This window comes from Triticum urartu, chromosome 5A (assembly GCF_056163025.1).
Source record: "Triticum urartu cultivar PI428250 chromosome 5A, HENAU_Tu73, whole genome shotgun sequence".
Classification (NCBI taxonomy): Eukaryota; Viridiplantae; Streptophyta; class Magnoliopsida; order Poales; family Poaceae; genus Triticum; species Triticum urartu.
This window is the reverse complement of record NC_141877.1, coordinates 23683320-23701771: the sequence shown is the minus strand read 5'-3', so window position 1 is coordinate 23701771 and position 18452 is coordinate 23683320. Positions and strand designations below refer to the sequence as shown.

The window sequence follows — 18452 nt, the reverse complement described above, 5'->3', positions numbered from 1 at the left end:
ATAGACATACGCACACACACGGAACACATAGCTAGGGGTTACTTCTGTTCCCTGTTAACACAAGAAAGCATTTTGCAATTTTTATAAAATTTAATCTAGGCATCGAAAGGATTTGGTCCAGTGAGATAAAATGGAGTTGGTCATGTGTACTTTCTACTCATATTATTTTTACTCATGTTAGCACTTGATGAGTTGTTGTTTAGGGGCTGTCCAGAGAGCTAAACAGCATAGCAGCGCAAAAGCTAGCTACTGCTACAGTAACTGAATGTTACTGTAGCAGAGCAGCATCATAGTAGCAACCAGCGGCGGCAGTAGTAGTAAGCAGCAGCAGATTCAGCAGAGCAGCAGCGGTGCGTGAGCAGCAAGCACGCAGCAGCAGAGAAGGCACGGGGCTAGGCGAAGGCACGCAACGGCAGCGGCCGCAAGCAGCGTGCGGGCCGGTGGGCGCGTGGCCGCGGTGCTATGCGACCATGGCGCGCGGGCGCGAGGCAAGGGAGCGGCTGGACGACAGCAGGCGGGGCGGGCGTTCATGGGTGCCGCAGGGGCGCGGACGGATGCGGCAAGGGCTCGGGGGAGCGTGGCCAGGAGCGCGGAGTGCGAAGCTCCGGACGTGACGGCCTAGCACGGGTGGGGACTCCTACGGCGAGGGATTCGAAGGGGAAAGGCGGGGAATCGGCAGAGGGGCTCACCGCGGAGGCACACGGAGGCCCAGGGAGTGACTAGGAGCAGCAGGGGATGCTCAAATCGAGGAAGATTGCCGGCGACTGGAGGTTGAAGACGATCCCGATCCGGTCGAAGCAGAGGCGCCTAACTCCAACGGGTGGCACCAGAAGACGAGGAGGGCGATGGCGAAGCTTGTGAACACGTCGGCGAGGCGAAGGGGGCTCGGTGGCCACGTGGACGTGCTCGACAAGGCCCAGGGAGGGCGTTGGCCATGGCCACGGTGGAGCGACGGCAGTGGCAGCTTTCGATGGATCTGGAGGAGGGGGAAGGGAGAGGAGTGGGGGGGGGGGGCGAGTGGAGCAGAGTAGGCAAGTGGGAGGCGAGGGGGCCGAGGCGTCGGAGAGCTGGCGGCCTTATCCTCCTCCCAGCGTCGCCGGCGAGGCGGTCGGGTGGGAGCGCGTCCAGGCGCTCAGTCGGAGGAGCAGTGAGAGGAGGGGATCGACCGCGGGTGTGGGGGGTGGGCTGGGCCGGCTCTAGTGGCTTGGGTCCAGTGAACACGGGGCTTGTTTACCTTTTAAAAAAATCCTTTTACCTTTTGTTTATTTTTCTTTTACTGTCTATTAGTTTCCTATTTTGTTTACTAATTATTTTATTTTTATAAGATATAAAAATAGTACCTAAACTAGCATTACCAAATATACCACTGCCAATATTATTTTGGCATTTAATTAAAATAGTTTGTAACCTTATAACTTGAAAAGGTATTTAATTAATTGTTCAAGTTGCTGTTTTACTTAATTTAGAGCATTTAAATATTTTATAAAAATGTGGTTTCTCCACCATTACTACTTACGATTTATTTGACACAACCCGAACATTTTAGTTTTAGTTTCTGAAAACTCTTGTTGTTTGCCTTCAATTCAATTTTGAAGTTGGATCGGTTTCGAACTAACGCGAGGTTAGCAACAGTAATCGTGTGACGTGGCACCATTAACGTGCGATTACTGTAGCCTAATTATCCAGGCGTCACAGACACATAGCCACATATTCCTCCAAGCCCCTCCTCCCTTCCTCTGTTCCTCTCTCCCTGATCTGTTGCCTCCCCCAAGCCCCTCCTACCTCCCCGATCTGCTACCTCTGTCAAGCGATGCAGCCAAATCGATGGCCTCCATGCGCATCCCAAGAGAAAGTGAGGTAGAGGGAGCGGCCCATGGCTGGATTAGGCAGCTGCAAAGCTAAGTGGCTCTGCTGCGAGCCTGAGACGGCGGAGGTGAGAGTATGAACGCCGGCTGACGACGGGATACTGTGGGCATCGTCGGCCGGGGCTACAATGGAGCCCGGCACCACGGCGCCCGGAGCTGCAATGGAGCTCTGCCGGGGTCGGCGCCCGAGCTGCAATGGAGCTCCGTTGGAGCTGCCATGAAGAGTGGGTGCTACTGCCGGCGGTGTGGCAAGTCGAGGACGGCGACGCTCACCACCGGTGCTGCAATGAAGTGGGCGTTGCTGCCGGCGGCATTGCAATAGAGCAGGTGCTGCTGCGGGCGGCGCAACAAGTCAAAGATGGCAGGGCAGTAAGTCGAGGACGGCGACGCTCGCCACCAGTGATGCAATGAAGCGAGCGCTGCTGCCAATGGCGCGACAAGTCGAGGACGGCTGCGCTTTAATGAAGCGTCGATGGAGCCACCGACGTCGGGCTGCTGCATGGCGAGGGATGCAATACTATGGCGGCCTCGGGCCTCGATGATGTTGTGTTTGTCTGGGTCACAACATCGCCGCTGCTGCCAAATTACCAACAGTAATACTCAAAAACATATTGAGGACCTGCTGTAGTCACGTTGGTCACGCATAGTCAGAGTCGCGTTTGCTGCTTTGCGCTGGGAGTGGTGTATGCGAGGCCACTGTAAATTGGTGCTACCAAGGCGAGTGGTGGGTCCTTGATCCCTACATGCAGTGCCAGTTTAGATAGTAATACTGGTTAAATTAACTCATGATCAACTGTTAAAATTTGCCGCTATAAATTAAGGTGAAAGGCCCCTTGAATTGTTTGCCTCGTTCACACAATGAATTCCTTGTGCAGGGAGTTCTAGCGATGCATTATACAAGGAGCTATGGCATGCTTGAGCTAGGCTTTTGATCACAGTGCCTTGCCAAGGTGAAAGGATTTACTACTTTCCAGATAGTTATATGGAACATGTATGTGTCACCGCATTGGTGTTTGCTTTTCTTGATGCCAAATAACTAATGAATGAATTTTGCTACTCAACACAAACAATAGCTATTTGTACAATGTGACACTGCTTGCTTCTTGTGTTAAAATGGCAATGACTTTGTTTATGCCGAATACTCATCCAGGTATTCAAATAATAATCATCCGCGTATTTAAAGATCGTCCACATACACATTTAGAACCTGTTAGGGTCATCGTGTGTGCGAGACGTGTGCTTCTCTAGTATGGTCATGTATTAGTTGACAAATGAGTATCCATTAGAGGGTACCACTTTACATACAGTGCTTCCAGCCTTGCAGGCCTCACGAGAAGTCCCTTTGCCAAGCTTCACTGTGATGCCTAACTAACTATTTCACAAACATTTTTGTTAGCTAATAAAATCAATAGATTTTCGCATGTCATGACAAACTGATTTCTTCCGGCTGCCCAAAAAACAGAGTACTAATACACTGAGAGACTGTACAATTGTTTAGCCTACTTTACAAATTAATTTCAGAACTGGCTAAACATATCAGGATATACACCAGTTGACAGCGAAGAAAATAAATCATCACCACTAATACTCTACTAAATGAATACAACAATTCACATCTCCAGAATTGTACTCCCTCCGTTCCAAATTACTCGTCGCAGAAATGGATGTATCTAGAACTAAAATACATGTAGATACATCCATACATGCGACAAATAATTCGGAACGGAGGGGGTATTATATATGTCAAAGAATGACTAACAGTACTTGTTCTTCTCTGAAAGCTGACAAGAAAATACAGTTGGTAGAAATGTTAAAATGATTTTGAGCTCTAAACTCCAGTTATCAATACACTTGATTGTCTACCGATCTTTGACCGGTTAATTTAGGAATCATCAAATTTACCTATAAGGGAGCAATTGTCTGTAAGATGTGACTTGTTTGCATGCATTTCATAGATAAATATGTAAATAAAAGTTGACTTGCATACCTGGATATTTACATTCACATACAGAGACAATATATCTTCAATTTCACATATAGGACAAGAATGTATAGTCACAAACTCACAATTCCATGGCAGCAAAAATCTTCAACCATCTGTGAACTCCATACAACAATGATATTAGAGATCTCTTGTTTTGTTGATATATTGATATATAGAGGAAGGAGATGTAGTCTATAGGACAGGAGAAGCAACCATCAATTGTGCTAATGTCACCTATCCATAGTGCCATATGTCCAAAGGCACTCGAGTAAAAATTAAAACACGAAAGTGACAAATGGCAAAGGGAGTTTGGAGCTCATCCATCTGATTTAGATGGTCTGGGAAAGAACAACGATTTGCCCTCTTGTGGATTTAAAATACAATTAGAAAAGTTCAGTTAACTGGTGAACAGGTGCTTTAAGCTCATCCAACCTCCTTTGTTTTGAAAATGAACAAATCCCTCTCATAACATAATTTAATACATCATATTTACGCAGACATTGCCAATCCAATTATCTGGCACACAATAGTTAAAAAATAGGAACTGCTAGTACATCATACATATACACGTAGTATATCACAAAGCATGGCTAGAGTTCTTTGGTTATGAAAATGCTCTCTTGTGAGTATAATAGCAGTTTAGGATAAAATCCTGGACCGCTAGAGTTCTTTTGTTAACAGCAGTTTTGGTAGAAAATAGAAGCTTCAGCTAGCACCAAGTCATAAACTTATACTAGATAACTCCAAGAAGTAGGTTATCAGTCCCTTGTGGATTCTTTTCATAAACAATGTTACCATGCTTTGAAGCCTCTCTATACTTTACTGATCTGTACTTCTTGTGGGCAAATGCGAAGTGCCTCTCTTCATCACCAGCTACAGCCGCTCCTTCAGCTGCAGGCGTGGAAATTGTAGCCCAAACAAACACACCCTAAGTAACAGTAAGAAATTGGTTAGGAATAATATGCAACACATATATAAATAACCAAGAGATATGGGAATGCACATGCAGATTTTATTTGATAATAGTTCTTTATCTAAGAAGATACAAAATTCCATGTAACCATATTTCCTACCACCACATGATATATTATGGTGCCATTTCATTAAAAATCATTGAGATTATTAAGAAATGGATAGAAAAGATGAACTATAAAATAAAGTAGCATCTCTATACGGGCATCAAACAAATTACCATGCTGACCTAATAAGCACATACATGTAGCATTAGCACCGAATAGAACATCTGAACATGAATAAACAATGTCATACAATATTAATGCAAGGATGCCATGGACTGATCAAAATGAAAATAGGGCCTATATAAAACCCTCTTTGAAATTCTAACTGGTGAATAGTTTGTGGATGCTTACAAATTCACTCAATGAGTTATGGTCGAAAGCAGTAAATTTGAACTATTTTTGTTCTGGCGGGGGATCATAATACACACATAAAACACTACTTGTAGATATACATATTGGATATAGACATCATCGAGGCTGCAAATTAAAATATACCTCTACAATAAGAAAATTAAGAAAAATCCAATTTCATAGTTTCCATCTTGTCAGCATCAAGGCTCAGTGTGAAGCAATGGTTTTAGGTAACGATATGATTCAAACATTTACTATGTTAATGCGTGTGTGCTATCTCCCATATTTCTACCTTCCAGTAACCACGAAAGATTATTATTCCAAAACAACCCCCTGCAAAATTATGAAGGAAAAGAAAGACAAGAACAGAGTCAGTCATGAACAAAGCAACAAGGAATCAATAGACCAGCATGAAAGAGACTTTCACACAAGAAGAAACAACCCACCCACATATATTTGCTTCCCACAATCCTTGCAAATCGGAGGAACACAAACAAAAGAGGAAGATATGGGGAGAGGAGAAGGATGAGCAAGAGGGGATCTTGCGAGACGAGGATAAACCGACCACAACCATGGAGCTCGGGCCTCGCTGCTCCATCCCAGCAGGCCGGCGTCGCTGCTCCCCCACCGCTGGCCTCCTGGGCCTCCCCTGCTCCTCCAGCCCAGCGAAAAGACCCCGCCTCCCCAACCATTGGTCGTGTCAATTGTGCTAATGTCACCTATCCATAGTGCCATATGTCCAAAGGCACTCGAGGAAAGATTAAAACACAAAAGTGACAAATGGCAATGGGAGTTTGGAGCTCATCCATCTGATTTAGATGGTCTGGGAAAGAACAACTATTTTGCCCTCTTGTGGATTTAAAATACAATTAGAAAAGTTCAGTTAACTGGTGAATAGGTGCTTTAAGCTCATCCAACCTCCTTAGTTTTGAAAATGAACAAATCCCTCTCATAACATAATTTAATACATCATATTTATGCAGACATTGCCAATTCAATTATCTGGCACACAATAGTTAAAAAATAGGAACTGCTACACTAGTAGAAAAAGGGTCAAACATGAAGCACATTAGTGCCGGTTTGTATTTGAGCCGGCACTAATGTATACATTAGTGCCGGTTCCAACGGCTAGCCGGGCCGCTTTCATTAGTACCGGTTCGTGCCACGAACCGGTACTAATGAGAGTGGTGGCAGGATGTTGTCAGACTGGGGCCCCTCCAGCCCTTTAGTACCGGTTCTTGGCACGAACCGGTACTAAAGGTCATCCTACATAAACCCTTCGTCCACCCGAGCTTGCTCTGTTCTTCCCCTTTCCCCTCTCCTCTCTGTTCTTCCCCTCTTCCTCTCGAGCTCATCACACATTTTGCCCAAATTTTGTCAAGATTTGAAGGCCCCCATCCATTGAAATGATCACAAAGGTTAGCAACTTTGTCCTTTCATCTCTCATTGCTAGATTTACTCTTGAAATGCTTTATATAGTGATTAATTTGTGAGTTTAGTAATTTGGGAGGAAATATATATATGTGCTAGTATTTGATTTATATGCAATTTGAGGTCAAAAATAACACATAGTTTGCATATGTAGGTGTGGTTTACTTAGTGCCTTCTAAATCTCCGTCGTAACCACCGTCGATCGCCCGCACCGTCCCGTCGCCGGCACCACCTTGTGGTGAGCCTCTTTGTTCATGAAATTTTATATAAAAATTGATGTTTGTGTGATTTGGATATATAGTTACTCGTATAATTATCTTACCCGTACGTTGTTTGTTATACATATAGTGCCATGGTTTTGATATCCGTCCCCGTCGGCCCTCGTCCTTGTTATGATTCGGTTCTGGTATATATATTCTCTTTTAAAACTAGTTGCATTTTGTGTTTATGACAAATTATGCCCATCAAGTTGACATAGAAATTTTTTCTAGGAGGTATGTGAACCGGAAATTCCAACCGACCCTATTGTCGAGAGGTTAAATTTAGTTGAAAGAGAAAACGAGTACTTGAAAGAAAAATTGAAAAGAATTGAGGGGGAGAAGATGGAATTGGAGTTGCATGTCGCCGATGTCGTCGATGATCACAAGATCAAGATGGAGAAAATGCGCTTGAAGATTAGAAAGATTAGAAAATATGCCATCGATAGTGAGGCTTGGTATCATTATGATGTTGGATCCATTGTTACCTTAGTTGCGATCTTGATCGCATTTGTTGTTGCATTTAAATGCTTTAGCTAGAGAGTTATTTGTTTGTTGCATTTAAGTGTTGTATGAACTTTATGTATGAACTTGTATTAAGTTGGTCTATTTGGTGTTGTGTAATGAAGATGAGCCGGCAATGGATGTACGATGACCGATGCTCTCCGCAGTTCGTTGAGGGCGTGCATACTTTTCTGATTGCGGCTGAGGCAAACAAGTGGGCGGATGGTTTTATGCCTTGTCCATGTGCTGGCTATAAGAATGGTCACAATTACTCTACGTCAAGAACCATTCGCGTCCACCTGTTTGAGTCCGGTTTCATGCCCCACTATAATGTTTGGACCAAGCACGGAGAAAGAGGGTTTATGATGGAAGACAATGAAGAAGAAGAGGACGACGACAGCTATCCTAGCCATGGGTTCCCTGAATACGATGATACAACAATGGGGGAAGAAGTTGAGCCGGTAATGCGGGAAGAAGCTGAGCCGACAATGCGGGAAGAAGCTGAAGAAGAGGCATCAGATGAGCCCGTTGATGATCTAGGTCGGGCCATTGTCGATGCAAAGAGAAATTGCGCAAGTGATTTGGAGAAGAAGAAGTTGCAGCGCATGTTAGAGGATCACAAAAAATTGTTGTACCCGAATTGCGTAGGTGACAAGAAAAAGCTGGGCACCACACTGGAATTGCTGCAATGGAAGGCAGAGAATGGTGTATCTGACAAGGGATTTGGAAAGTTGCTAGTAATGATAAAGGATATGCTTCCAAAGGACAACGAATTGCCCGAGAGTACGTACGAAGCAAAGAAGGCTGTCTGCCCTCTAGGGTTAGAGGTGCAGAAGATACATGCATGCCCTAATGATTGCATCCTCTACCGCGGTGAGTACGAGGATTTGAACGCTTGCCCGGTATGTGGTGCATTGCACTATAAGATCAGCCGCGATGACCCTGGTGATGTCGAGGGCCGGCGCCCCAGGAAGAAGATTCCTGCCAAGGTGATGTGGTATGCTCCTATAATACCACGGTTGAAACGTTTGTTCCAAAACAAAGAGCATGCGAAGGCGATGCGATGGCACAGAGAAGACCGTAAGAAAGATAGAAAGTTGAGAGTACCCGTTGACGGGTCGCAGTGGAGAAAAATCTAAAGAAAGTACGGGAAGGAGTTTGCAGATGACGCAAGGAGCGTATGGTTTGGTCTAAGCGCAGATGGCATTAATCCTTTTGGGGAGCAGAGCAGCAACCATAGCACTTGGCCTGTGACTCTATGTTTGTATAACCTTCCTCCTTGGTTGTGCATGAAGCGGAAGTTCATTATGATGCCAGTGCTAATCCAAGGCCCTAAGCAACCCGGCAACGACATTGATGTGTACCTAAGGCCATTAATTGAAGAACTCTTACAATTGTGGAATGGAACAGGTGTACGTGCGTGGGATGAGCACATGGGGGAAGAATTTGACCTAAAGGCGTTGCTGTTCGCGACCATCAATGATTGGCCTGCTCTCAGTAACCTTTCAGGACAGACAAACAAGGGATACCGCGCATGCACGCACTGTTTGGACGATACCGACAATATATATTTGGCTAATTGTAAGAAGAATGTGTACCTGGGACATCGTCGATTTCTTCCGAGCAGGCATCCCGTAAGAAAGAAAGGCAAGCATTTCAAAGGTGAGGCGGATCACTGAACGAAGCCTGGCCACCGTACTGGTGCTGATGTACATGATATGGTCAAGGATTTGAAGGTGGTCTTTGGAAAGGGACCTAGTGGACAACCTGTTCCGAATGACGCCGACGGACGCGCACCCATGTGGAAGAAGAAATATATATTTTGGGACCTGCCCTATTGGAAACACCTAGAGGTCCGCTCCGCAATCGATGTGATGCACGTGACGAAGAATCTTTGTGTGACCCTGCTTGGCTTCTTGGGCGTGTATGGGAAGACAAAAGATACACCTGAGGCACGGGAGGACCAGCAACATATGCACGGAAAAGACGGCATACATCAGGGTCATGCAAGCTACGCTCTTACCAAAGAAGAGAAGGAAATCTTCTTTGAATGCCTGCTCAGTATTAAGGTACCGTCTGGCTTCTCGTCGAATATAAAGGGAATAATAAACATGGCAGAGAAAAAGTTCCAGAACCTAAAGTCTCATGACTGCCACGTGATTATGACGCAACTTCTTCCGGTTGCATTGAGGGGGCTTCTACCAGAAAATGTTCGATTAGCCATTGTGAAGCTATGTGCATTTCTCAATGCAATCTCTCAGAAGGTAATCGATCCAGAAATCATACCAAGGTTACAGAATGATTTGGTGCAATGTCTTGTCGGTTTTGAGTTGGTGTTCCCACCATCCTTCTTCAACATCATGACGCACGTCCTAGTTCACCTATGCGAAGAGATTAACGTTTTGGGTCCTGTATTTCTACACAATATTTTTCCCTTTGAGAGGTTCATGTGAGTCTTAAAGAAATATGTGCATAACCGTGCTAGGCCAGAAGGAAGCATCTCCAAGGGCCGTCAAAATGAGGAGGTCATTGAGTTTTGTATTGACTTTATTCCTGACCTTAAGCAGATTGGTGTTCCTGAATCGCGGCATAAGGGCAGACTGGATGGAAAAGGCACGCTAGGAGGGGAACAAATAATATGTATGGACGGACATTCTCTCACTGAAGCACACTACACAGTTCTACAGAATTCTGCCTTGGTGGCTCCGTATATGGATGAACACAAGAATTTGCTACGCTCCAAACACCCGGAGCGGTCTGATGACTGGATTACACGTGAACAAACCAGGAGTTTCGTCAGCTGGTTGCAAGCACGTACCATGCATGACACCTCGATTGAAGATGACGTGTACTTGCTGCCCCAGTTACCATCTTCGAATATAATGACTTTCAAAGGATACCAGATAAATGGCAATACATTTTACACGATCGCCCAAGATAAGAAGAACACCAACCAAAACAGTGGTGTTCGCTTTGATGCAGAAACCAAGACGGGAAAGAAAACATATTATGGTTATATACAGGACATATGGGAACTTGACTATCGACGTGGTTTGAAGGTCCCTTTGTTTCGGCGCAAATGGGTCAATATGACACGAGGCGGGGTAACGGAAGACCCGCAGTACGGAATGACAACAGTGGATCTCAACAATCTTGCGTATGCAGACGAACCATTCGTCCTAGCCAATGATGTGGCACAGGTTTTCTATGTGAAGGACATGTCTACCAAGCCAAGAAAAAGAAAAGATAAGGAAGCGAATGCATCGTACGATGAGTCAAAGCGACACATAGTTCTTTCTGGGAAGAGAAACATCGTGGGAGTGGATGACAAGACAGACAAGTCAGAAGATTATGAAAAGTTTGATGAAATGGCTCCATTCACAGTGAATATTGACCCGAGTATCCCGTTAAATGATGAAGATTTTCCATGGTTACAGTGCAAAGGGACACACGCGAAGAAAAAGTTTCACACCCCAGGGATGTGATCGGCTTCACTATCTATCATCACTTTCTTCTGTGTTTCACACCCAGAAGGGAATCTTTGTAATAGGTAGGGTAGTTAATTATGTGTTTTGGCATTTGAAACGCGAAGAAATTTTATGTGCAAACAAATTCTTTCATGCCTTTACTGATTTTTAAAGTTAAGTTATTCACAAACTAGTGATTCACACTAATTTCAAATAATTCGAAATTTAAACTATTCAAATTTGAAAACTACGGGCACTAACAGAAAGTTTGTAATTTTTTGTACCTAAAGCAAAAATATTTACAAAGAAACTCTAAATACACAAAAAAACAACTAAAAAATAAATAAAGCCAAAAAATAAAAAAGCCCGCCTACTAGGCTAGAGCGGCCTGCATACGACTAGAAACCCAACCCGTTGTTGGGACAGGATGCAGGCCCGCAAAGGCCCGGTAGGCCCACGGGGTAGCACAACACAGATAGGCCCAGAAGGCCTGCATTTGAGAGGAGCTCGAAGGAGCAGCCGCGGCTGGGTTTATAAACCAGTGCGGCTGCCCTTCGCTAGGCGAGGTGGGACTAAACTTTGCGCCCCTCGCCTGGCAGCGCACCCCCCCTTTAGTACCGGTTCGTGGCACCAACCGGTACTAAAGGGGGGGGGGGGGGCTTTAGTACCGGTTGGAGCCACCAACCGGTACTAAAGGGGGTCGCTTCCCGCCGCTTGGCCTGGCCAAAACAGGCCTTTAGTACCGGTTGGTGGCTCCAACCGGTACTAAAGGTGCCTTCTATATATACAACACTTCAAAATTTCGTCAGTTTTCATCTCTCCCTTTGCTTCTTCTCCTCTCTGCACACCGTCGCCCGCCGTCTCCATATCCCTCATCGCCGGCCCCGTCGCCAGCCCCGTCGTCGCCCCGTCCCCGTCGTCGCCGCCCCGTCGTCCCGTCCCCGTCGTCACCGCCGCCCCATCCTCATCGCCGCGCACCCGCCGTCGCCTCTCGCCTCGCCGACCGGTGCGCGCGCACACACACACATACATTTTTAGTTATAGATTTTTCTGTTTTTTAGAAATTGTTAGACATTTTTCTGTTTTTTAGAAATAGTTAGAAATGTTAGAATTGTTAGAATAGTTAGAAATATTAGAATTGTTAGAAATTTTTTCTGTTTTTTAGTTATAGAAATAGTTATAAAAAAGTTAGAATTGTTAGAAATTTTTCTGTTTTTAGTTATAGAAATAGTTATAAAAAAGTTAGAATTGTCAGAAATTTTTCTGTTTTTTAGTTATAGAAATAGTTATAAAAAAGTTAGAAATTTTTCTTTTTTTAGTTATAGAAATATTAGAAATGTTATAGAAATGTTAGTTATATATAGCATTGTTAGAAATGTTAGAAATTTTAGTTATCAAAATCCAATCATTAAAAAAAATGTTACTTTTTGCGGGCATATAGCTAGTATTTGTTGTCGATGATGCCCGGCCCGCATCCTCGCCGTCGACACGTCCGCGACGACGTCTAGCTGACCCATGTTCGGGACTGGGCTCCGCCGGGCTGGCTCTGGGAGGTGCTGCCTGGAGGGGCGCGCCGCTTGATGAGGAACTCGGCCCTGGGTCCCGTCGTCGACCCTGATCTCGTTTGGTGGCGTTCGCGTGGGCCAGTTTCGTTGCGGAGGGAGCCGGCCCTGCCGGAGGTGGTACGTCGTCATGTCAGGGAGGAGGACGAGCACGTCCATCGCTACATGGTTGCGTTAGAGGGCGGCAGGTTCTCCAATACCTGGCAGTTTCTTTAGGGATCTCACTTCAGCTATGATCCTGTGAGGGTTCCTTCTCTTTGGGTGTCCACCGCCCGCGCCGCAGGAACCGCGAGTGTCCTAGATTCTTCTGTAGTATTCGATCTTTAATTAGCTACTTAGCCAGTGATGTACTATTCAATATTATATATTATTCGAGACGATGTATTCGAGATTAAATCTATTATTCGAGATGATGTATTCGAGATTATATCTATTATTCGAGACGATGTATTCGAGATTATATCTATTATTCGAGATTATACTAAATTGTTTTATATTTCTTTTGGCATAGTTAAATAAAAGCTATGGCGGACAATACCGACAGAGAGAGAGAACAGACCATGTTCGATATGATACGCGGGCCAGATGATGATCAGAATGAAGAAGATTATGACGGCTCCGAATTTCTAAACAACACTGGAGAGGGTGATATGATATTCGATCGCGACGACCGAATTGATGAAGTCATGAACTACGATTATGACGATGACGAAGAACATGTTGATCCTGAAACAACAAACACCGGCGAGGTAATATATATATTTATATAAGAAGGAATCTGGTGATTATCACATGTTTTAAATGAGTTGAAGATATATTAACGAATCGATCTTTCTTCTTTGAGCAATCCAGATCGAGCAAATCTTCAGGGAAAAGGACGAAACGAGGCCCGAACAAAAAGTTGAAGGAGGGCGTAAAGTACAATATCGAGGCATTCAGACCTAATGGCGAACCATTAGCCCCTGAGAAGATTGCGGACAAGTTCGTTCGTCAGTGCGGAGTTCTTGTGAAGGACCAACTCCCGATCTCCCTTCAAGAATGGAGAAAGCCAGCAAAACCACGTCCAAATGTTACTTTTGTCGACGAGAATAAAAAAACTGCTTTGGGATACTCTCATGGAACATTTCACCCTACCAGATCATTTCAAAGAAGCAGATGTGCAGAAAGTCAAGGACGCTGCTTTTAGGAAGATGGCGGTTGCATTCAATAACCACAAGAGATGTGAATGGGAGAAGTACGTCAAGGGAGGAAGGAAGACTCCAGTATTCGAGGGGATACTAGAGAATCAAAGTGCTCATTGGGACGATTTCGTGAAATTCAAGGACTCAGAATTAGCTAAGGAACGGTCGAGAATAAACAAGAAGAATGCCGAAAAAAGGATAAGTTCCATAAGCTGGGGCCAGGTGGCTACGCGGTGGCAATGCCTAAGTGGGATAAGTCTGAGAAAGAGATGGATGATGCAGGTGTCACTCCGGTTACTAAGAGCTGGCCCCCCAGGTGCAGGAGTTGGTTCTATGCGCATGGGGGGGAGTTGGACCCGAAGACAGGCAAAGTTTTGAAGAAGACATGTCTGAACGGAGCCGACGATAACATACTTGTTGCAATAAAAGAGGCTCGAACAGGGGTGTTCCAGCCGAACAGAGAGAACGACGAGCTTACGCATGCCCTGGGAAATCCTGAACACCCGGGAAGAACACGAGGCAAGGGCGCTATTCCGTGGTATGAGGGGTTTACGGACTGGAACGCCAACTACAGAACTCGTGCGAGAAGGAAGATTGCGGAGGAGAAGCAGAGGAAGATGGAGGAGGAGAAGAGGAAGCTGGACTATGAACGCCTTCAAGGCCTAGAATCAGCGCACACGGACTTGGCAGACAAATTCCAGCGGCAGCAGGAGCAGATCGACTCACTTAGCCAGCAAAGGGGGTCTCAGCAGCTGCAACAGCTAGCGGATGATCCAGCATTGGATACCACCGCCCCATCCACGCCGAGAAGCAGCGTGGGTTCCGCCCCATTTGATTCAATGCTGGATAGATACCCCGTGGATGACATCATGGAGAACACTAACTGCGAGCTACACTTCAAAATGAAGAACATATCCATGAAGGTGGCGGACGGCGTTGCTTATACAAATTCCCCCGATGCAACCTTCCATTGCAACCCAATTCCAGCAGGCTATGCTCGTGTCGTGGTTGATGAGGTGGTGGACCAATATTCGGGGCTAGAGCTTGACATTCCTGGAGGTGACGAGGAGCACACACTCGGAGATGCCAAACATCCTATCACCCTATGGAGAAAGGATTGCATCATCTTTCGAAGGCCACCGACACCGCGTCACCCAACTCCTCGTCGAAGTCCGCCACCGAGTCAGCAGACTCCCGCTCCTCCAAGTCCACCAACGCGTGAGGCCACTCCTCCTCCTCCAAGTCCGACAAAGTGTCAGGCCACTCGTCCTCCAAGTCCGACACAGCGTCAGACGTCCACTCCTCCTCCAAGTCCGGCAAAGTGTCAGGCCACTCCTCCTCCAAGTCCGGCACAGCTTCAGGCCACTCCTCCTCGTCCAACTCAGCCCCGTCAGCCGTCTCCGCCGCCTCAGCAATCGCAGAAGAGACACCCCGCAGCTATGGTGCGTAGTGGTACCAGTCGATCAGGTCATAGTAAAGGAAGTACAGGCGGAGACAAGCGATATAAATATGGTCCAAACCTCAGTACTCCTCTTCCTGAGAGGGCTTACGACAGGACCAAGGAGCAAACCAATGCCATAGTGCGGGCAGAAGTCGACGCCCATTTTGGACCGAAACCGCCACCGCCGCCACGGGAGAAAGTGCCTGTGGAAGTTATTGACCACTTCATTTGTGTGGCTGAACCACCAGCTCCTAAGCCTGTTGACATAGACTATGAGCGCCACATCAGGAAGTTACATCGACAACGTCTACAGAAGGAGGCGAGCTCGAGCTCGAGCAAACAACAAGCAGCTGTCAAAAAATGCGGGAGAACCATTGCCCAGCTGGGAGAACAGTGGGCGCAACCGATCCCCCTGCTTGTTGTGCCGCCAACAACACGTGACAGTACACGCGACCAATATTATTGTGGGCAAACAGTTTACGTTCCCCAGGTGGGCGATGTGGTAATAACCCAGCAGCATATAATGCAGGCTGAAGAACTCAAGATCACTGTTGGACAACTCCTCGAGATCGAGGACATGCCTGTGCTTACAGAGGAGGAAATAAAAAGGAAATATATCCGGGGCCAACCTTTGGTCAAGCCAGAAGATGTCAAGAAGCTCCCAACGAGAATGTATGAATTGCATCAATGGTACATGGACATTACCAAGAGATCCAATCGACAGTCCCTCATGGTGCAAGTCAACAAGGATCATTACTACCATGAGAAACCTGGGACCGTTGAGTATTCTGAACTGTTTCAGTTATACAATCAAGACGCACTCGACAAATCTATCGTCAGTTGCTATTGTCTGTAAGTGATTTCTTTCTGTAATTTAAGTCTCAAGCTAGCTGTATTGATCCTTTTGATCAATCATTACCTGTAATTATCCTCACTATATTCTTTTCTGTGGTATTATGCAGGATGAAGATGTATGAAATGAAAAAAGGTGGACGCTATGGCATTGGGTTCATTGACCCAAACACCGTTAATGAATACACATGGAAAATAAGCAAGCATTATGAAAAGCAGGTAGAGGATAGCATGTTCGAGTTCTTGAAGCGCCTCAAATACAATGAAGATATACTACTTCCTTACAACTTCAAGTGAGTCACACTTTCTTGTACTACAAATTCTCTGTTTTTGCCTACTAGCTAGCTAGCTACATGTTTTTGCTTACATATGCCCGCTTAATTAAGACATTCAAACATGTGTGCATGCAGATTTCACTGGATCGTGTGTATCATTAAAGTTGACGAAGGAACAGTTGAAATACTGGACTCACTACTCAAAGAAAATAGGGACTATAACATCTTGTTTGGGATAGTCAATAGGTAATTTCAATCATTATTAACTATATATCTTGGCCTATTTAGTTCGTCATTTCATGATATGAACTATTTAATAACCCCTTTATTCATTTTGTTTGTCGGCGGGCAGGGCTTGGGCAAGGTTCATCAGCAAAATGGAAGGCGAATGGAAACGACAGCTGAGATGGTTTCGACCCAGGGTAAGTAATTAAGTAGTGCTAGCTAGCTGCCATCTTTTGAATATTATCATGCTTGATTAATTATTATCTGATCAAATTAAATTCCATTCTCGTAAAGGCCATAAAGCAGGCGCAGGGGACTGATCTGTGTGCATACTGCGTTTGCGAGAACATTCTCATGATGGCATCCGAAAGGAGCAGATCTCAAGACAGGAATGGGTACGCTTGTCAGAACACTATTCACAATTTATGCACCATTATCGATATCTAGTCACACAACTAATACACATGCATATCGATCTCCTTCTTAACAGTTCACAGAGGTGCGGGACAAGCTCCTAGATACGGAGCGCGTACAAGCACTTCAAGAGGAAATAGCGGGATTTTTGCTCGACCAGGTCATAAATCCGAAGGGAGAATACTATTACCCGCTACCGCCCCCATCGACCAGGTCATGAACCACTTCCAATTTGTCATCGTGCTCCGAAGGCACCAATTAGGCTAATGCAACTGGCTCCGAAGGCAACATGCATATGTACGAGAAATTGTATATAGCTATACATGTGTGTATGTTAATATGGTGGTGTGTGAGACATTGATGATCTATATATATGATTGGTTCTACTAGCTACCATATATATGCATAACGTGTACAATGTGTAGTATCGTAAAATACAAGCAAACGAAAAAGAATTAAAATGGAAAACACAAAATTAAATGAAAAAAAATCATAAAACCAAACCCCCCCCCCCAAACATTTTAGTACCGGTTGGTGTTACCAACCGGTACTAAAGGGCTCCCGGCCCCCGGAGCTGGCTCGTGCCACGTGGTTGCCCTTTAGCACCGGTTCGTGCTGAACCGGTACTAAAGGGGGGGGGGCTTTAGTGCCCACACTTTAGTGCCGGTTATGGAACCGGCACTAAAGGGCCTTACGAACCGGTGCTATTGCCTGGTTCTGCACTAGTGCTAGTACATCATACATATACACGTAGTATATCACAAAGCATGGCTAGAGTTCTTTGGTTATTAAAATGCTCTCTTGTGAGTATAATAGCAGTTTAGGATAAAATCCTGGACCACTAGAGTTCTTTTGTTAACAGCAGTTTTGGTAGAAAATAGAAGCTTCAGCTAGCACCAAGTCATAAACTTACAGTAGATAACTCCAAGAAGTAGGTTATCAGTCCCTTGTGGATTCTTTTCATAAACAATGTTACCATGCTTTGAAGCCTCTCTGTACTTTACTGATCTGTACTTCTTGTGGGCAAATGCGAAGTGCCTCTCTTCATCACCAGCTACAGTCGCTCCATCAGCTGTAGGCGTGGAAATTGTAGCCCAAACAAACACACCCTAAGTAATAGTAAGAAATTGGTTAGGAATAATATGCAACACATATATAAATAACCAAGAGATATGGGAATTCACATGCAGATTTTATTTGATAATAATTCTTTATCTAAGAAGATACAAAATTCCATGTAACCATATTTCCTACCACCACATGATATATTATGGTGCCATTTCATTAAAAATCATTGAGATTATTAAGAAATGGATAGAAAAGATGAACTATAAAATAAAGTAGCATCTCTATACGGGCATCAAACAAATTACCATGCTGACCTAATAAGCACATACATGTAGCATTAGCACCGAATAGAACATCTGAACATGAATAAACAATGTCATACAATATTAATGCAAGGATGCCATGGACTGATCAAAATGAAAATAGGGCCTATATAAAACCCTCTTTGAAATTCTAACTGGTGAATAGTTTGTGGATGCTTACAAATTCACTCAATGAGTTATGGTCGAAAGCAGTAAATTTGAACTATTTTTGTTCTGGCGGGGGATCATAATAC

General features: G+C 44.9%; 1 pseudogene; it reads left to right on the top strand.

Annotated features, from left to right (window-relative positions):
• The first annotated feature begins 1833 nt into the window (after positions 1-1833).
• On the top strand, positions 1834-2972 carry LOC147967645 (uncharacterized; annotated as a pseudogene).
• The last annotated feature ends 15480 nt before the right edge of the window (positions 2973-18452 follow it).